This window comes from Hyaena hyaena, unplaced genomic scaffold (genome assembly GCF_003009895.1).
Source record: "Hyaena hyaena isolate Hyena2069 unplaced genomic scaffold, ASM300989v1 scaffold_278, whole genome shotgun sequence".
Taxonomy (NCBI): domain Eukaryota; kingdom Metazoa; phylum Chordata; class Mammalia; order Carnivora; family Hyaenidae; genus Hyaena; species Hyaena hyaena.
Window position 1 is genome coordinate 657,826 of NW_024080911.1, and position 22,260 is coordinate 680,085.

A 22,260-nucleotide genomic window follows, 5' to 3' on the forward strand; every position below is an offset into this window, starting at 1 on the left:
ACCATGCCCTGAGTCTCTGTAACCATGTTTCTCTGCCTCTTCAAACAAAGAAATGACCCTCCGGATGCTAATGGGATTTCCCTTTGCAAATGTAGCTTCCTCTGTGGCTTGATTTTTCTTTAAAATGGAAATGTTTAAGAGTCTTAAGGTGAGAGAATAGTATGCTTCTATTTTGTAGACATTTCAATGATACAGTCATGACTGTATGGCAGTATCTACCATGGGGGAAATTAATATAAAAACACGCAGCTAGGAGAACTCAAGAAGTCTATCATTTTTCCAATATGCAGTATTCAAGCCCCACAGTTGCACACCCTACACTTAAGCTATCAAGAAATTTAGGCTATTTGAAATGTTACAAATGTGCAAGCAATACCCATTATCCTAGATGGGCGATACAATTTATGGAAGATATAATAAACAGAGGGAGATTTAGTATGTTTGTTCAATACAGAGTAGGTAATTGAAGTATAGGATCCAAAGTAAAACCATAAACAATAATTAGATAGTGGAAATGTGGAGAGTTGGCTGTGACCCACATAATAATACAGCTGATCATCAGCGGAGATAGAAGCTGGCTTGCGGTTGGAAGCAGATTATAAAGGGAATGTATGTTTAATAAACATCTGGAGAAACTGTGATAATATCCAAAGAAGAATCTTCTGAAGAAGGGAACTCTCTAATCTTAACCTTACAATCTTAATTTGTGGAGGAACATATGATTACGTAGATGTTATTATGTACATCTGGAGTGGAGTTAGCGTGATGTCGCTGTGAGCCTCAGCACTGAGCAAATTGCAATAAAAATGTGTAGAGTTGCTTAGGCAGATAGTACCACTGATAGTTTCCAAATTAAAAGTACTTCAAGGCTGTTGTACTGTTTTGGGTCTTGAGTGCAAATAACAGAAAGAGATTCTGTCTACTTTAAGGAAAAACAGAATTTAATGGAGGGCTATGAGAAGCTCACAGGGTTATAGGGGCCCAGAAGGGGTGGGGGTGGGGGTGTTGTAGGATAGGATTTGAAAAATGAGTAGGCCTAGGCAGTAGGAACAGACTGAATAAGGCACTGTCATTTCAGCTGTAATACACATTTTCTAACTACTCTTTCAAAGTCAAACTACCAGGAGAGAATACCTGATTGGCTGATGGTAAAGTGAATGTGTACCTCTCATTGTAAAGAACAGGGAGAGGTAGAATATGTCCCTTGAAAGTCCTCAGGAAGCATGTGCTTTTTAATGCCTATTACCTAATCATATTATAGGAATAATCGTGTAATAGGTACTTTTGAATGTCTATTATATAATAAGATATAACATAAAACATAGAATAATAAGATTATATAAAAAGTCCGCAAAGCATTAGGTTGCAGAAGTTCTGCCTTTTAGGAATGTCTGTTATACACGAATCACTGCAGGAAGTCGGAGGAGAAAGTATTACAAAAAAAGAGCCTCTGTAGAGGTGGCTACTACTATCCTCATTTCACATGAGTGGAGAGAAACCTATGCCACATACTGCACAGCTTGAAAGGAAAGAAATGAATATCATGTGCAATGAGGTAGTTAAGGTGGCCATAATTTATTGACCAAATCGGAAAATTTTTGAGAGTAAAAGGATCGCCATTAATATTTATGCCAGGACAACAGGTTTAAACAGGAGTATCCTTGGCATATCATATCCCGGGCATATCAGAGCACAATAAGCCTGAGAAAAACATTATACAAGGGACACTGCTTACTGGCTGTGCTCACTTGAGTCAGAAGCAACCAGAACAGTGCAATAGAACTTTTGACAAGGATAGAAGTATTCTATTTCCATGCCTCCAATGTGTGGAATGTATGCAAAGTATGGCAGTCACTAACCACATTTGGCTATTGACCTCTTGAAATGTAGCGAGTATGACTAAAGAACTAAATTTTTAATGTATTTAATTTTAATCAATGTAAATGTAAATAGCTACATGCCTTGTGGGTGCCAATAAAGACAGCCTAGAACTAGATTGTGGTTTAACTTAAGGTTCAGTAGACTTTTATAGCGATTTATCATAATAGTCTGAAAGATGCTTTACATTGAGACTTTAGCGAGGCAATAGTTGCCATTAGACTAAAAATGAATAAATGAAAACACATCCAACTAAATATGGCTAACGACACACACCAAGTCCCTGATGTTTTTTCTGAAATCCACTTCACTAAGGAATTGTGAAACTCTGGATATTCCCTTTGTTATTATAGGGTAGGGAAAACAGGTCTTGATTGAGACTCTGCCTATGTAATAAAAGATTAACAAGAGAAAAAGAAGTTTAATAACACACAAACCTCCTGTGTATATGGGAGATACCCAGAAAAACTGAGTAACTCCTCAAAATGGCCCAAACCACCACCTGAGATACCATGTTCAGCTATTATTTTTCCTCCTCTACATTATGGTCATGGAGGGATTGGTTTGGTTTCTGCTTTGGAAACCATACCATTCTCATTCAGTTGGCGTGAAATGCTAGCTAACTGCTTTGCCCTGGGAATGGCCTCTGTTAAAATCATCCTAAAGTCCTCAGCTCTTTTTCTTATCTAGCTGTTTCTGTGCTTCCATCCTGCTTCTGTGGGAAGAAAGGAATTTGATACCTTAATTTTTGGCATAAAGAGTTACTGCAGCTTGAGTTTAACAAACTGGATCCCTTGTTGGGCTAAGGTTTGGATACCATTAAGCAGTATAATAGCGTAGTTGCAAATACAGGCTCCAGTGAAACAGAATACATTTGCAAAAAGCAGTTCAGTGTATTACTAACCGGATGCTCCAGGGCAAATGATTTAACCTTCTTAAGTCTCAGTCTCCTCATCTATAAAGCAAGTTTAAAACATTACTTTCCTTGGCGAGTTATTGTGGGGCTGTGCATGTAAAGTAACAAGCATAACTTATAAGATAGAATCAGCATAATTCAAATCAGCTCCATTTTTCTGAGCCCCTAAGCAAGTCTGCTTGGAGCCAAGAGAGGTGGCCTGGAGCTTACAGTATAGTGGGTACTCATGGCAAAGCACCAGCCCCCGGCCTCCATGGTGATACGTGCTATGACTGCACAAGTAGTGGGGTCTTTAAGAAGACTCTAAGGAGGTCAGGGAAGGCTTCCTGGGGAAAGACTAACCACTCCCCAAATTCTGCTAGTATAGCCTTGGGAACTTTGTATAGAGCCAAGTCTTAGGAAGTCAGGACCCATATTCACACCTGAATCTGAACATTTTTCTTCTTTGTTTTGGGCTTTGTTATGGTGTTGTATGTTCACTGATCTTGAGCTGTTTGCAGGAGCGATTCCAGTCTTAACAGCCAGCTGTGTAATCACAGGCTGTACTGTCTCTTGTGTCTACATTTTTCTCAACAAGTGTTTATTGTCTGCCATGCCAAACACTGGGCCGCTTGTTACACATACATTCATGCACAAATCAGATGAGGCTTGTGCTCTCCTCGTGCTTACAATCTATAGAGTGTGGCTGATTGTCTGTGTTACCATTCTTATGGCCAACCTTCCCAGACACTTTGTATGCATATCATATCCTCTGCGTGGGGGCCAATGTTTCTCAAACTGTCAGGACTGCAGGACCTAAACTTTCTTTTCTAATCCATTGCACTTGTAACAGGCAGCTCACGCTACCCACAATCCACCACACTAGACAGACAACACTAAAGCCAGTCATAACCAGTGCAATGACACCCATCCATAGACTATGGGATGTCACAGTGACGGCAAATTGTCATAAGAGTTTCTGGACACCTTTCATTTGTATGCCGGCAACAGTGTGTGTATCACCTCCAGTCCATAGATCACAATAATTCAGGAATAAGCCTACCATGTTCATAGAACTTATTACAAAAGAGGAGCAGAAGTAGGAGAGGAGAAATCAGCTCTCTGTTTTAACGGCCTGTGTATTAGATAGACTGCATATTATTTGCACGCTGTTCTTACTGCGATCACTAATGTACATTTATATTCCCAGAAGATAAAGTGCTCTATCATTCAGCTCATTGGATCCTCTGCACACAATCCGAGGGAAAAGCTGTGCAGCTCCCATAGGGCAGGGCTGAGCACAGAGTTCTCCATTTGCCCTTACAAATGACTCTGGAAAATAAATGGGAATTATTGAGATCTCTAACTGGCAGTAGGGTAAGGGACCAAGGATAACAATCGCTATGGGGTGACACTTCCAAGCTGAAAGACAAAATTAGCTAATCACTTTGCTGGAAAAAGATACTGGTGCTTTAACAGTTACTCACTCTGTTCCCAAATATTGTATCAACTTTGTCAAGCCAGATCACATCCCATTGGCCATCCTTTATACAGGAAAGACAAATTTAACAAACTAGTTTATAATGTAATTTTTAAAGCTTATAAAGAAATGCATTTTATTTCCAAAAAAAATTTTTTAATATAAACTCATATCAAATGGGTACATTTATTGAACCTAGGCAGGAGGGGTCCACAACACTAATTAGTCATTTTTTAATGTGTTCACTATTTCCCAGCGCCTCAAAATTCTTTGTGATGATTTTACACATTCTTCAGGGATGCTTGCTTTAGGGCAAAAAAGAAAAAGTTTAAAAAAAAGAAGAAAGAAAAAGAAATAAATGCAGCACCTAAAATTATCCATCACCCCAGCATCTGAACTCAAACACTAAATTTACGTCGGTTGTGTTTTCAGCGCCATTCTTTGAATAACACTGATCTTTGTGCTTGAAATAACAGCCTGCCTAACATTCCCACTTCCCAGAGTAATAAGTTTCTGTGGGAAATGAGGATCCAAACCCTATAGCAGCACTCTAAATAGCCGCCTCTGTGGTGACAAAACCACTACAAAGTTGGGCTGTATCAGGCTTGTGAATAAGACCCTGATCCTCACAAAAGAAGAAATTATCTGAAGCTCTTTTTTTTTTTTTGGCTCAGCAAGAATCAATTCTTAAGTCATATATGAACTCTTGTAAATTCTGAATTAGTGGGGTCCGAGTTAATGAGGTTTGGTTGTGTCCTAGGCTACTGATAAAATTGCGATACCGTAGATTCAACACAGGGCCTCCCACTGAAATCAGACTGCTGTTTGAACACGGGGTGAAGAGGGCAGATGCTTCCTGGTACCCAACATCAGCGCTTTTTAATTACACTATTATGTGGTGTAAGGTGGTCCTATAAGATGACCTACCAGAGGAAGTCAGCACTTTTTGAGTAAGCACCAGCATATTTTTTACTTCGCTCTGCAGCCCCTGATTCACTTTCGAACGGATCAGGTTTCCTTTCTCTGGATCTTTAGCTTTTGTCCATTAGAGTTTCCTCCAAAGACTATTTTATCAAACAAAGCAAAACACTTTAGGAAAGACTGTAAGTTCTTTGCAGAGTTATAGCCTAGGCTTTGTTTATGTATAGTGAACACTTACTGAGTTAGCACTCCCCAAAGGAAAATCTGGGGAGATATCAGAAAAATGTTTTCGGTAATTGCTACTTGGTTTGATCTCCTGGTATTTTGTGGTGTTTTATGCAGCATTAATGGTATCGCCTGAGATTCTCAGGGTACAAAAGAACTTCTAAGTACAGGTCCATTATCAAATATAAGGGAGTCATTTTCAAATCTCTGAGAGAATCAAGCAAGTTGGTATTTAAATGCTGTTCTTAGAGCAATGTGACAACGACATGCATCTAGAAGATTTAATACATTTTAATGTTGTGTGTGCCCGCGCACGTGTGTACGCATGCCGATTCACAAATGCTATGGATAAAAATCCAGTACCTCTCTGTCAGGCACACAGAAATACCTAATCAAGTTGTTGTTGTTATAGTTGTTGTTGTTGTGGTTGTCATTTTGACAAACCAGCCATTTAACTATCAATATCCTTCTAATGCATGTTTATAATTTATGTAAATTTGGGAGCTACTGAAAAGCCTTCAATTTCATTTAATTTGCCCTGCAAATTGCTATTTGGGGTCTTTAAAGCTACCATATTCTCAGTTACAAATATTTGGGACTGAAGAGTGACAGAGAAGGCAGGGAGAAGTTGCAAACAAATTTATGTCTTTTACCACTGTGGGTAGTTAACTAAGTTCCACTCCCCAGTGACCACACTCCCCTCCTGAAATCTGGTCTTATCAATTGGTGATGAAAATGACCATTCTGTGGCACCTGGATGGCTTAGTCAGTTAAGCATCTGACTCTTGATTTTAGCTCAGGTCATGATCTCATGGTTCCAGGGTTCGAGGCCTGTGTCAAGCTCTGTGCTGGCAGTGCAAAGCCTTCTTGGGATTGTCTCTCTCTCTCTTCCTCTCTCTCTCTCTCAATCTCTCTCTCTCCTTCTCACTATGCCCCTGCCTCTTTCTCTCATTCTCAAAATAAATAAGTAAACTTTAAAAAATGCCCATTCATTTGGTGGAAAGATAAGCCCATCCCAGTCTCTGTCATCTTCAGGACATACTGTATTTTTATTCCAAACTGTATCTTTATTTTGCTGTCTCTTTATTCTTGGAGATAGGAAGTGCATCCTCCTAGGCTGCAGGAGCTCTGGACAGATTCTGCCTGGATCTGGTCGCTACCTCTGCAGGAATGATGGCACAGGGCCAGACTCAGTCCCTGAGATTCTAGCTGAGCTGGGCCCTGCCAGCTGCTTTTCTGACGGTATGTGGAAATGTGAAGTACACTGTTAAGAATCTGGATTTTGAAGTTAATCGGTTTGGACCCCAGCGGAGTCACTGCCTGAGCTGCCTGGTCAGCCTCTCCCTCTCTGTTTTCTCAGCTGCACCACGGGATAAAAGGACCTCATTGCAGTGCTGCCCTGATAATCAAGAGATAAAACAGGGTGAGGCTGTAGTGTGGGTATTTGTAGCTTTAAATAGTTGAAGAGAAGTGACTGAATCCCCCACACCTTTGAAACCACTTAAAAGCATAAAGTTGAACAAAAGTCAAAATGGCTACAGTAATGCTTCAGAGACACTGGAACTTAAACTAAGTAACCGTTTTTCCTCCCTTCTGCAAACCTCCCCTCCTCCCTTGTTGGCTTTTTGTTTTAGCAACCGGGTGCTGCCCTGAAAACATGACAAATGAAGCAGGCAGCACATACACAGTCCCTGTTAAAATCAGCCAGATCCTGTATTTCCCAATTAAACCCCTCAGTCCTGGGGCAGCTGGGTGGCTCAGTCAGTTAAGCATCTGACTCTTGATTTCAGCTCAAGTTGTGATCTCCCGGTTAGTGGGATCGAGATCCATGTCCAGCTCCGTGTTGACAGTGTGGAGCCTGCTTGGGATTCTCTCTCTCCCTCGCTCTCTGTCCCTCTCTTACTCACTCACATGTTTCCTTTCTCTCAAAATAAATAAACTTTAAAAAAAGGAAGGAAGGCAGGAAGACAGAGAGAGAGAGAGAGAGAAAGAAAGAAAGAAAGAAAGAAAGAAAGAAAGAAAGAAAGAAAGAAAGAAAGAAAGAAAGAAAAGTGGGTAAAAATCTACAGCCCTTTTCTCCAGGCAGGTTTGCAGTTTTGAGAGCCTTACTTAGCTGTAGCATCCTTTGCCCCGCAAAGCAATAAAGCTATTTTTGTTCTCTTTATACCCAAACTCCACCTCCACATTACATATTTCAGCTCTGGAGCACAGAGGTCAGTTTCCGATAGTACTTTCAGAAAGGAAAGAAAAGAGGAGTACAGGTATCTAATCTGAACCTAAAAAGAGACTCCATAAACTCAGTTGTTAGGAGATCCTGGAGGGGGCGGTCACTGGAAGGGTAACACAAAGCCTCCCCAGGATACCTAATGGGTGTGCTATGGACCTTGAGATCCCACATGTATATCCCTCATGCCCTTGGATATTAAAGAACATGTGAGAAAACAGCCAAGTAATAATACTAAATGAGACGATCATAGTTAATATTGCTTGAGTGATTTCTAAGGAGCAGCCATTGTCATAATACTTAACTATATGGTCTTATTTAATCATGTCAGTATTAAAAATAGAATCTAATATTTATTGAATGCTGGCAAGGTACCAGTCAACATTCCAATGTTTGATTTAAGCTCAAACAAATCCTATGAGGTAGATATGTTATTATATCCACTTTTAAAAATCAAAAAATAGACGCACAAATGGGCTAAATAATTTGTCCAGTGCAATACTGTTAGTACTAGTAAGCAACAAAATGAAATTAGGAATCTGGACAGTCTGATTCAGGTGTGGACCCTACTAATGCCTAAATTCACCAAAAAGCATTTTATCCCCACCCCACACCCTGCATTCTATCTGAATGTTGATGTTTCTATAAAAACAAAACAAAACAGAAACAAAACAAACAAACAAAACAGCACAATTTTGTCCATAATTTAGGTGGCTTCAAAGTGTGAACAAAAGTAGCTGTGTTTCATGTGTCAAAAGTGCAACCTGGGTTTAAGGAAACATTAGGAGTGACCAGGAGAGAGTAGTGACTTGTGGGTAAGTGTATTAGCTGTGGAAATACTTGCTTGGCTTCCAATCCAGTTCTACTGATTCTTAGTAATTACTTCTTTCTATCTCAGCCTTCTTGTTTTAAAGTAAGCATAATTTCAGCATGCTTGTCCTAAAGTAACCTGAGAATAGATTTCTCTGAGTTAACGTAAGTCAATGTGTTTAAAGTATTTTGAAACAACTCTAACAGAGTAAGCAATATATAGGTTACTTAATATTATCATTTGACTCCATATGCAGAGCTAAAATCAAAAGGTGGAAGTTTCTGGGAACAGGGATGCCTGGGTGGCTCAGTTGTTTGAGTGTCAGACTCTTGATTTTGGCTCAGATCATGATTCCAGGGTCATGGGATTGAGTCCCACATCTGCTCTGTGCTATGCATGGAGACTGCTTAAAGCTCTCTCTCTCTCTCTCTCTCTCTCTCTCTCCCTCTCTCTCTCTCTCTCTCTCTCTCTCCCCCCCCACCCTCCACCCCACCCCCACCCCCATTGGTCTCTCTCTCTCTCTCTCTCTAAATTTAGAAAAAAAAAATTAAAAGTTTCTGGGAACAGATTTCAACTCACAGAGTAAAATTTATTCAAAAGATTGTCCAAAGCTAGAATGAGGAGAAATGAGTTCCTCCTCATCAGAGGCATCCAAGGAACTGGGATTTGGTAAGGCATCTGAAAGTTCTAATTATTCGCCATATCACTATGAGACCACCAGTCTGCTATGACCTGACTTCTAATTTGAAGGTTTTATATTTTGATAATTACTCTTCATAATTTTTGTCAACATGACCACGTTAGTGCCAGTTAGGGTGTGAGAATGACGCAGTAAAGAACTAGAACTGTGAGGTTCAGTGGAAAGAGACAAAGCCTAAGTCACCCTAGCATTAGACCTTATGACTTTGGGAAAATTCCTTAACTGCTTTAAATCTGACTAAGAGGGGTGGGGAAAGGTTTGTAGTACCTACTAAGATGAGGGTTGTATTTAACTCGAAGGAGAAGAAACCAACACGGACGTAGAGTATGGAACACACCATCCAGGCTGGTCTAGAGCTAAACAATCATGGACTTACGAGGACAACGGTTTGCAGGAGGAGGTGGCTTAAACAGAAGAGGAAAGCACAGAAAGGGAGGAGCCAGATCTGAAAGCAAAGCCTGTGGCTGCATAAATCTCCCTGAGATCTCCAGCAACAACTCTGCCTCCCTTTTTTCAGAAATAGCTATATCTGGGTTTCCCAGTTATAGCTCAGTCAAGAGAATGCTGATAAAATAAATAACACCCCCACCCCGCATTTTAGCTAGCTGTCTTTGGCTACAATACTATGGAAGCCACCATTCTTAAAGAGTGTCATCTTTTATTTATTAGCATCATGAAACATCCTGGAAGTAACTGAATTATGTGATCAATGTTAATGCTAATCAAAGTTATCAACATCAAGTGTTCTCTCCACATGGCGTGGTCCTTGCTGCTCCCATGATGCCAATTGCATGATTTGTACATAGCCTTAATTTGCTGATTACACTGATCTTCTCAGTTCCTGCTATTCTGAGTTCCTACCCCCTTGCTGTTTTTGGTTTCAGTTCAGCATTAATTTTAGGAAAATGCCATTAGAAAGAACAAGGTATTTGGAATAAAATCTAGCAAGATAAATTTTAGAACTTAAAATATGTGAATCTTTTGAGTATCTGAGTTATTAACCATTAGGCGTTTAATAAATAATTCAATCAGACTAGGAAGAAAACTGATTTAAAAAAATATATACATTTATTTCACATATAAGCCTCACTCAAAATTTAATTGGAGTCAATAAGTCATATGCCAAGTACAGGAAATGACATCCTATAATAAGTGCAGCTTGTCTTATTTCATTCATTCTCAGATGGTAAGTACAAATTCATACATAAATGTGTTAGAACATCAATACATAATACTCTATTTCTGCTCAGACAGAAGGGGATTCTGGAATCAGAGACGGAGATGACTCAAGCGGTGTTAAAAGGGAATGGAAGGTAATGCGCACAAGGGGCATGAACTCTCTCCTGTTGCCCCAAAGCCAGAAACTCATCTACTGTTCCCCTTTCTGACTGCCCCACGTGAAATAGAATAACAAAGAAAAACACCTCTGCATTTACTGCCCTGTGTGGCCTCAAGCTCTTTATTTCACAGCTTATGAGAAACTCCTGTCTCCCAGAGGTTATGAAAGGGAAACAAATCAGCAAATAGGAGCCCCTCTGCTGCAGGGCTGGATGTGGCACACAGTTGGAGCTCAATAATTGCTCTGGTTCCCCTTTTTAAATGCTTATTTTATTTTATTTTATTTTTGAGAGAGAGAGAGAGGATGAGCATGGGAGGGGCAAAAAGAGAGAGGGATGCAGAATCTGAAGCAGGGTCCAGGCTCCAAGCTGTCAGACAGAGGCGGGGCTTGAACCCACGAACCCCAAGATGGTGGCCTGAGCCGAGGTTGGAGGCTCAGCCAACTGAGCCACCCAGGCACCCCTGGTAACACTTTCTGTATGTTGTGACCTCTCACTCTTACTTTGTCACACACTGACACTTGTGATGATTTGGTTTTAGCAAAACAAAGGTGTGTGTTGGGTTGAGAGAGAAAAGGGGTGGATATTCTAGGCCTTGCTCATCATCAGGAATGATTCAACTTCTAGCTTTGGAATTGAGTTCTTTGATGCATTAGTTTTTATATTTATACTCTTGGTGCAGGTGTGGATTGAAGAAAACCTTACCACAGTATTCTCATTTAATTTTTAAGATAACCTTTGTTGTTGTTTTTCTGGTCATAAAGTGATTGCTTTCTTAATGGGGTTAATTTAATGGGGGAGAAAAGGAAACTATAAATAATAATAATGATTATTCCACATAATTCCACAGTTTATTGTTAACATTCTGATATATTTGTTTCTGGTCTCTTTTTTTCTACCCATCTGCCTATTCTGTTACTATACACACCTACATGCATATAGAAGAATATAAATACAACCAGATACATATATAATATACCTTATATATACGTTAAGAAATTTGTAGAGATTTCATAAAAACACATATAAATGCAAATATTTTACATACATGTAACATATATGTAAATATATATAAATGTATTATATAAATATATAAAAATGTATATATAAACATATATATGTAAATTTGTGTACATATAAAGCTAACATGTGTGTTTGTATATGATCTATTAGCTTGTTTCCAACTTTTTCTCTATAATCAGTGACACTGTAACCTATATATTGCAAACTTTTATCTTAATATATATTGTAACTGTAAAGTGGATTTCAAAGAGTGGACTCACTTGATTCAAATCAAGTCCAATATTTATCCACCCTGCATTCAAATGGCATATCTGCCATTTGGATTAATCGGTGATTATGCTATATCAATAGTTTAATATTTTGAATAAGAATTAAAGTTCTAAAACTATGAAAAATTTTAAATGTGTTCCTTTTTAAAAGAGATTTTTGCAATTTGATTTGCATAAGCTCCCTCCAAGCTAAACTGGGAAAATAAAATCTACTGGGTTATCTTGAAGCTCTCTGCTTGCAAACACACGAACTGCAAATTTATCACAGAGGTTTAATCAATAGAATATAACATAACAAATATTAAATCTGTAGATTACCTCAAAAATTGAAAATCTCCCTCAAGTAATATTCTTATCCTTCAATGTCCCAGGCTCACTCCAGGTACCAGAAAGCGAGACTTCCCACATTCCACCGTCTCTGTGCCATCCTCCACTCTGCCACCCTAGGCCCGTCCCATGGGGTCACCATTCTTGGTTTCTGACAAACTGACCCTCATTACCATTTCCACCATATCTCAGTATTCCAGAATCTTCTCTAGTCTTATTTGGGGAGGGAAGTATCCCATTCTTAGGTCTCCTTTGGGAACTGCCATTTCCTCTGGCCCTGTCTTCCCTCAACGTGGGATAAGCCCTCTTTCCGCCCTGGGAGTCACACACAAGACACCTTTATCTCAGCTCTCCCTCAGGAGGCTTTTCTGGCTCTGACCTTAGAGCAGGCATGTTTCCCACTTGGTGATCAAAAGGTAAAACTATCCAGATACACCAAGAAAAATGTAAAAAGTTACCGTTACTTGGGTCTATTGCCCTTCAGTAACAAGAATCTGAAGGTTAAATACAAGCATGTGAAATAAGGCCTTTAAGTTGACCACATTATTACCAGAGGTTAAACAAACAAATGGTTGGGTAATAAGCAATCTTTGTTTTTCTATAATCATCTACTCTTCTTCAGGAGCCCTGGCCCAATGGATGGCCAGGGAGGTTTACAAAAATTACCAATTATGGTTACATCCCTCTCTTTCAAATGAACCCAGTTTCTGTCTTGCAAATAGTCAAGAGTGTCTTCCCTTCTTTTGCTCCTTATCAAGACAGTATGTGAGAGTAGAAGAAAGCTTTCCACCTTTACTTATCGATAAAGAGGTGATTTCTCACCTCTGGCTCATGCTGTCCACATCAGGCAGCTGGTCCCGGAGTGAGCACTGTTGGACATCTTTTGAAATGTGCATCTGGTCCCGTCTCCAGATTGCCTCCTGGGTGTGCTGCTGCTGTCTGCCCCTGGGGCTCCCGGGGGCTGTCCAATTGCCTTGGTCAGAGTTGTCCACCCAGCCTCACTTCGCACCAATGCTGTGGTGCCTCCAGACACCAGACTGTGACAACAGACGGTCCCTGGTCTGGGGGCTGCTCAGATGCCTTCAGTGTAAAGTCACATCCTCTCATCAAAACAGTACACCCTGTTAGGATCCAGCCAGCCCCATCAGCTCTCCTTCATCCCTGACCCATCACACTCTCAAGAGCTTGGGGGCCCAGCAGCTCTGGACTATCAACTTGGTCTCACACTCCACCATCACGGCTCATTCTATCTGCATGCTGGAGAATGGCCACGCAACACAGCACAGTGCTCCCAGGAGTATGAGGAGGAGCTCATCAGAACTATGGTGTTTGTATCTTCCCCTTGACCATGAGATCTCTTGCCCTCTGGGGGAGATGTCAAGAGACTTTTCCTCTTAATTCTTCCATCTGCTTCCCTCACATAACCAAGCTGGAAGAACCAGTTTTCCTTTTTCTCTCACTCTTTGGCAGTAACTTTTACCTTATATATTCTCTCTCTCTCCTTCTCTCTTTTTCTCTCTGTCTCTTTTTTTCTGGAGACCCGAAACCTAACACCTTAGCTTTAATTGCAGATAGGATGAAGAAAAGGAAATAAGCTGACTTGTAAGGAACATATGTGGATTAAATTTTTAGAAATATTATTTTATTTATTTTATAGATAGAGCTTCATTAGTATAATAAGAAGATAGATTGGTTTACAAGAAGCACATGGAGTATACAATTAATTTTAGATCAGGAAGAATACTCCTGGGTTTCATACCTTGGTAATAATTGTTAACAATTAACCATTACATGCAAAGGTTTGTTCCAAGTACATAACATATGACTCACTTCCTCAAGATAATCTTACAAAGCAGATATTGTTACTTTTCAGTACTTTAGAGATGAGGAGGCAAAAGCATGGAGAAATGATTATCCCAGATTAAACAGTTGGTAAATATAAGAACTGGATTTTGAATCCAGACAACTTGCCTCCAGAGTTGGTATTCTTGACCACTATGCTCTCCATCCTTCATATATTCAACCTATCCTTTATTATCACCTTCTTTCTTCCACTGTGTATTTATTGTATATGTCCTATACTGTTGGCAATGTTCTAATAGCTAAACTTTCTAAATAAAGGAAGACAACGCTTGGGAAATATAAAGTGAGCAAGAGTATGGAAAGCAAGCTTTGTGTTCTTCATTACTCTAGAAAGGAAAAAAAAAAAAGTCTGTTTAGTGACCCAACTGGTAAAATTTTGGTAAAGCCAATGTCCATGATACTAATGAGCCCAGTCAAAGTAGGAGCATTTCTACCCTACTCATGTTTCCTATACTATATTGGTCGAAGAAGGCTATAAGTGCATGAAAAATATTAAAATTTTTAGGATCAGTAGCTGAGAAAATGAAGGTATATTTACCATTCCTACAAAGTTCAGTGTGCACTTCCTGGTTGGGCTGTTCTCCTGGGTTGACTCTCTCAAACAGTGACTCAGATATCTGAGTTTTTGACATCTTTCCCACTGGATAATAAAAAGTGTTTTAGGATATGGCAGCCAATTTGTAACCATGAGGTTAAGGATGAACATAAGCTTAAGGATGAACTACCAACAGAACAGAGATGGAGAAAAAAAAGAATACTAAATTGATATAATTCTTATACAGGTGAACCAAAATCAGAAATCATTTACCACCCCAGGAATTCTTCTGTAAAAATATTAATACCCACTTGTTTAGATCACTATTATTTGGAGGTTTTTTGTCATTTGTAGCTAAACATCTCCTAATTTATGCAAATACATACAATGTTTTTCCTTAATTATTTTATATAAATCAAGAAAAAATTGATTTACTTTACATAATGACTTTAATTCATGTATCATACAATTCACCCATTTAAAGTATACACTTCAATGGTTTTCAGTATATTCAAAGTTGTGCAATCATTACAATTTTAAAATATTTTTATCACCCCAAAAATAAACTCTGTAACTCTGTATCTCTCTTCAACTTCTCCCCCCAGAAACCTCTAATATATTTGCTGCATCTAGACTTGCCTATAGATTAGGATATTTAATAAATGGCATCATACAATGTGTGGTCTTATACTTAGTGTAATGTTTTCAGGTTTCATCCATGTTGTAGCATGTAGTTAGTATTTTAATCCTTTAATTACTGAATAATATTCCATTATAGATGTTTACAATATTTATTCACCCATTCTACAGCTGATAGACATCCGGTTGTTTCCACTTGGAGGCTAATAAGAATACTGCTGCTATGAGCACGCACATACAAGTGTTTATGTGGAGTGGATGTATGTTCTTATTTTTCATACCTAGAAGTAAAATTGCTGGGTAATGTGGTAACTCTATGTAAATCTTTTGAGGAATTGCCAAACAGTTTTGCAAAGCATCTGCACCATTTTATATTCTCATCAAGAGTGTATTAATGTGCCAATTTCACCACATCTTCACCAATCCTTGTTATTATCTGCTTTTTGATTATACCCATCCTAGCAGGTATAAAGTACTATCTCATTGTGGTTTTGATTTGCCCTTCCCTAGTATGTAATATTCAATTCTCTTTGAAACAGACTCATCCTAAGTAAAAATATCTGGGCAACAGGATTTCTCTGATGGCTACATATTAACACATATTACATAAATATATAATTTGATATATGTCACACTTAAACCTTGTTACTTAATTTTCTTCCATCCACAGCTCTTTGGTCAGCTTTCTTTCACCTTTTTTTCCTATTTCTTGTTTGAGAATCCCAGCAGACACAGACCCAAGCTTATTAAAAAAGGGCTGATGAAAACTATCAATGCAGCAGGGGAAAAGTTTTCATTGACTACAGTTTACCTATGAGTCAACAATGAGATGTGGCAGCTCACATGACCACATGTAATATTAGCCAATAGTAACCAAACGGGAGACTAGAACTCCCAAGAAGGGGCTACTATTCAAGTTCTTCACGGCCATACAACTACTGCATACCGGTATTCATTCTGGGGCTACACCTAATGAAAGATACTGGCAAATGAAGCTCCACTCTGATCAGGACAACCCAAGTGATAAGGGCAATAAAAACAAACTCCAAATCATAGCCTGAAGTATCTGAGGATATTTAAACTGGAAAAGTGAAACCTAGAGAAAATGATAGTGATGCCTAGACCCTTATAAAGCAATGAGACACCAAAAATAGATTTGTTTTGTGCCCTGAAACCACAGTTCTCCCACGCAGCTCCCTGTGGGATGCACTGCTTTTCAGTAGGTAGGTGAATCCCAGAGGATGTTTTACTGAAAACAATTAAAGACCACAAGTCTGGGATTGAGTCTCACTTATTATAAGTTAGAGAAGATTGGGGCTATTCCTTTAATATCACTTTTGTTCATTCTTTATTGAGAGAGATACAGGTGAATTTTTATCTAGTATAAGAGAAATTACACATAAACTCAGTTATCCTCAAGAGACTCTGTGAACCACTCTAGAAGGTGGAACCAGTGTCTGAGAATTACATACAGCCTGACTTCAATTCAGTATAATGATACGGGATCTAATAGTGAAAAGGTCAGAATGTAACCTGAAAATATAAATACTGTTAGATGGATTCTGATACTCAGTATGTGGTTGGCCTCGGTGATATCTTTCGTTTCAATAAAGTGATATATTTTTATTGAAAAAAGATGACACTTTCTGACTTTCTCTTCTTCTTTCAGGTCTAGGATCCACGTTACTTGTTGTAAATATTTGCTGCATACAGCCTAGCCCTTCCTAAAATATGCCATATATATCATGTGGCGTATCATGATTTTATATATGCTTTTAACAGGCATATGCAATGGATTTAGTTGGTGGTGCATAAACTTCAAGTCAAATAAAAAGATATAATCTTCTCAGTTCTTAATACATCTTAAATTCTTACCCATCTTCTTGTGCTTGGAAACATTTTTAGGCAACTGTGGCTAAAACATTGTATTTTCTATTTCATCTTTTATGTGGTTACTTTTGAATATTGAATTCCATTTACACTTACATTGGTAATGCTGGTATACATGTTGGCAACATAAACTTCTTTTTTCTATAAAATTACTTAAGCAAAACGTAAATCAACAGAAAGAACAATATTAAGTATTATGTAATGATGCAATTGGTATAGGACATCACCAGATTTGAAAGGTGATGTGATAATGAATAGATTTGGGAAAACACTGGAGAGTCTTCATAAAACTCTTTCTCTTTACCCTGAAACCTGTGAGGAAAGTGTGACAGGGAGATGTGCACATTGTTATTCTTCCTTTCTGCATCTGCTCTCCTAGCTGGATGAACTTCCCCATTCCTCATTTTCCCACAGGTTCTCTGATTCTCTTTCATGGCTGCCTACAACTATCTGTGCTAAGGAAATTGACCTTCTGCATTTAACTACCTACTGATTTAGTCTATCTATTCTTCCACAATATAATACATAGTCTATCTATTCCTCTAGAATGTGATATCACACACACACACACGTGCACACACACACACCATATATATATATATATATATGTATATATGGTTCTCAATAACTTTGAGAAAATAAAATTACCTACAAATAGAATCATGATTTTTATACTCTTATTTAAACATTTAGATACTTCTCCCTCTTGAGTTATGCTATACTCTGGATTTATTTTTCATTTGGATGCTTTCATGCCACAATACTTGGCTTTCAGGTTTAAATTGGTGTAATGCATTTATTATGCTTCTAGTGTTTTTATGTTTTCTTTCTATGTCAGCTTTGTTTGTTCTTAATGTTTAAGTTTTGGAAGGTAAAACTGAAGACTACATCAAACTTTCCCTGCCATCAAGGAAAATGTTATATCAAATTAAGCAAATCATGAATGAATTCTTTATTATGTACATTTAACTCAAGAAGAAAATGGCCACTAGTGGTGGGACCAAAATGTAATACTCTTTGACATTATTGGTCTGTAATGTAAATGGCTATACTTAGAAGTTTGTTTTAAAGATCTAGGACTCCTATAATTGAGGAAACTCATTCATTTGTACATCATGGGAAATATGATTTTAAATTCAAGAATGAAAGAAAAATAGTATCCAAAGTTCTTTGGGGGTGCCTCTGCTTACTTCCCAAGTTTCATGTGTGATTAAATATTATTTAGTTTATGCTTGATTTATGGGATGCTGCTTTTCCTCTCTCCAGAAAAACCAAAGTTTTTAAAACCACTGTCATGTCTGTCATTTCTACTGCCATGTTCTGGAACTTAGAGCCTCGATGTTGATTTATTGAGACTACTTCTAAAGCTGACCACATTTTATTATACATTTCTTTACCACTTCCCTTGGAAGAATGTTCTATTTCCCCAGGTAACAGTGGCTCTTGCCATCTTATTCATGAAGACTTGGTAGCAAAATTCTGTTTAAACCTCGCTTTTTACTCAGTTCTGTGGACCCAAAATGCATCTAAGGTGACAAAACCATCACAAGCCTAGCAGCTTATCTGTCAGAGTTCTTCTCCTCAAAATGATGTATTATCCCATCCTTCTTGTTCCAGATGTGGTAATTCATCTTCAGATAAATGTTTCATGCGATTTTAAGGCTTCTTCTCCCTTTTTTCAGACCACAGCTTGTTTTATTTCTCCTTATATGTTCTAAGGTAAGGATGAGCGTATATTTCTCATTGGAAACAAATCAAGTGAGAGGATAATAGAACAACATCTTTAAAGTACTAAGAGAGAAAACTGTCAGCTTGGAATTTTATATCCCATGAAAATATCTTTGAAAAACAAAGACAAGACTTTTGGTTTCAGCTCCAACATGTAAAGAGTTTGGAAGTCCTCACTCTCATTCTTACAACAAGAAATAAGCTGACCAAACTAAAAATCAATGACTTTTCTTAGACCCATCAGAAAATTGAGGTCACAGAGCAAACCACAGGCCCCCAAACTGTAGAAAAAATAAGAATAAATAAAATCATACACAGGATCACCCAAATGACAGCAAAAGCCACCGGAGCCATAAGGTGGTAGAAATGCTTAAAAGGTAGTTTTAATGAGCTGCTAAAAGCTGGACATGGCTTAATGTAAAAATGAGAAACTCTTAGGGGCTACAGTCTTAGACCCCTCCCCCCACATACAAACATATTTGTGTAGACTTTACCTCCAAGAATTCAGGCTTCAAGTTGAAGATCTAATACCCTCTTCTGTCTCAGGCAAGGCAGGAGAAAAGTAACCATTTGAAATACATCCAGTGCATTCTCCATAACAAAACTCTGCTCTCCAAAGACATCTGCATACAAGAGCCTTATCTTCCTCTTGTAAAGACAATTAGCCAACTTCACCCACCTCTAGCTATCCTGACTCATCTAAAGGCAAAGAAAAATGATTAACAAACACTTCTGAAAGTCACATCCCAGAGATTCAGTCCAACAGAAAGACAGAGGCTTGAACATACTATTATAGAATGCTTACTCTCTCCAGAAGCTTACCACCACATCAGTAGGGGTCCAGTGTAACAACAGTGGATTACAACTGATGAGTGGAAGACACAGAGTCTCGTAAAGAAAGCATTTTTAGGGAGACTCAGAAGCAACAGAGAAAGGGAAACAAACAAACAAACAAACAAGGACACTGAATGAGACTATATCCTCTGACACAGGTTAGACACAGGTAGCCATAAAAGAACTACTAATCACATTTTGGCTCCCACCTAGCTTAATATAAAAATGTCACAATAAAGACCTCTTTTTAAAGTTTATTTATTCATTTTGAGAGAAATAGAAAGTATGGAGGGACAGAGAGAGGGAGAGAGAAAAAATCTCAAGCAGGCTCTGGACTGTCAGTGTGGACCCCAATGCGGGGCTCAAACCCATGAACCATAAGATCATGATCTGGGCTGAAATCAAGAGTCGAGGGCTTAACCAACGAAGACACTCAGGAACCCCAAAATCTCTCTTTTTAAAAATGTTTATTTATTTTGAGAGAAAGAGTGTGTGTGTGCACATGTAAACAGGGGAGGAACAGAAAGAGAGGGAGAGAAAGAATCCCAAGTAGGCTCTGCATTGATGGAGGATTTGATCTTATGAACCATGAGATTATGACTTGAGCTGAAATCAAGAGTCAGACATGTAACCAACTGAGCCACGCAGGCGTCCCCACAATAAAGTTGTCTTTGTCTCAGTCCTTATTAGTCAATATGTTATATCTAATTCTAACCAAAAATAGTACAAGGTATGCTAAAGTCAAGAAAAACACATTATCTGACAAGTCAAAATAAGCATCAGAAACAGACTCAGATGTAGACACAGATTTTCAAATTATCAGAGAAAGAAAACAATCATGATTAATATCTTAAGGGCTCTAGTGGAAAAAAATATACAATATGCAAGGATGCATAGTATGTGGAGAAAAAAATACTGTAATAGAAATGAACACTGCCTTTGATGGGCTCATCCGTAGATGACATGGCCAAAGAAAGAATTAGTAACTTGAAGTAGGTGAATAAAAACTTCCCAAATGACATGCAAGTAAAGCAAGAATGAAAAAGAAAACAGGATGTACAAGAAGAAGAGGAGTTAAGATGGCGGAGAAGTATGAGGACGGGGATTTCCCTCATCCCTCAAACACAGTGGTATTGAGGTCAGAATACTTGGAACACCCAGGAAGTCAGTCTGTGGAGTGAGAGAAGAATCTCCACAGGTGGATGGACACAACATGGCAGGACAGAGGTGCGTGTACGCAAATTGGGAGAGATAAAATAATGATGTAGGCACGGAGGGGAGCGGAACCCCTTCTATGGAAAGACAAAAGGGAGAGAAAGAGAGGATGTGGAAGTGTGGAATTATGTTAGGACAAGAGAAAAACTTCTCTGGACCAGGACTGGGGAAAGAGAAATACAAAGAGTGCCAGTCTCTACTTTGTAAACAACCTTAGGAGCTGAAGATTGGAGATTTCAGGGGTGAGTGACTTTCTCTGGACTGAAGCCAGAGACTGGGAAGCATGGGAGACTGTGGAGCAGACAAGCCCGCCACCCCTGTTACTCTGCGGGGACTGCCTGAACAGCGTGGTTTGAGACACACAGTCTGGGAAGGACAGATTGGTTGGGGTGTGGCCATTTTTCTCCTCATCACCAACAAGGTGCAACTTCAGGGAGCAGCACAGCAGCCCCCGTGGAGATGGATCCGTTTACATCAAACTCTGCCCCTCCATGCCAGGCAAGTGCCTATCTCCTGGGGCAAGAGCTGACATTGAAAGAGGGCACCCTCCTTCAGGCCAGCACAGCGTGGTTTCAGACACCTACAGACAGTGGCCCTGTGGCTTTGTATGTTAATCTGTTGTTTTCTTTTCCTTTCTTTTCTTTCCTTCTCTTCTCTTCTTTTCCTTTCTTTTTCTTTCTACCCTCCTTCCCCACCCCACCTTTGGAATCAGTCTCACAGTTTCTGATTTGACTTTTTGTCAGTTCTTAAGATTTATATGTCTTTTTTCTTTCTACCTTTCTTTCTCTAGTTTGGTTGTTTGTTTAATCAAGCACTTTTACTCTATTCTTTCTACATCTTTTCTGTATCTCCTTCTTTATTTCTCTCTCTCTCTCTCTCTCTCTTTCCCCTTGGATTAAGCCTTATAGTTTCTTTAATTCTCTGCCTGGTCTTTTTTTTCTGCCCCTTTCATTCTTCTCTTTGTATGGAGTAAGTTTCCTTCTCCCTATTTCCTTTTTCCCATGGTTACTTCAACAAACAAATCAAACCACACTAGGTGGAAGGTCCAAACACTCTACCACTACAAGCAGTGGGATAAAGTAGCCAAATACACAACAACTGAGTGCACAAAACACACTCCAAAAAACAATTCCTGAAGTACAAGGCTCTGGGTAGTGTATGACCCTTTTTTAATATAGTTGCTCTTGCAGGTGCTAGACCATAACAGCTATTAAAACACGTAAAAGACAGAAACCTAGCCAAAATGAACAAACGGAAGAAATCTCAAAAGAAATTCCAAGAAGAAATGACAGCTGGAGAATTACTCAAAACAGGTATAAATGATATATCTGAACAAGAATTTAGAATAACAGTCATAATACTAATTGCTGGGCTTAAAGACAGCATAGAAGATAGCAGGAGAATCTATTGCTGCAAAGATCAAAGACCTAAGAAGTAGCCATGATGAATTAACAAGTGCTGTAAAT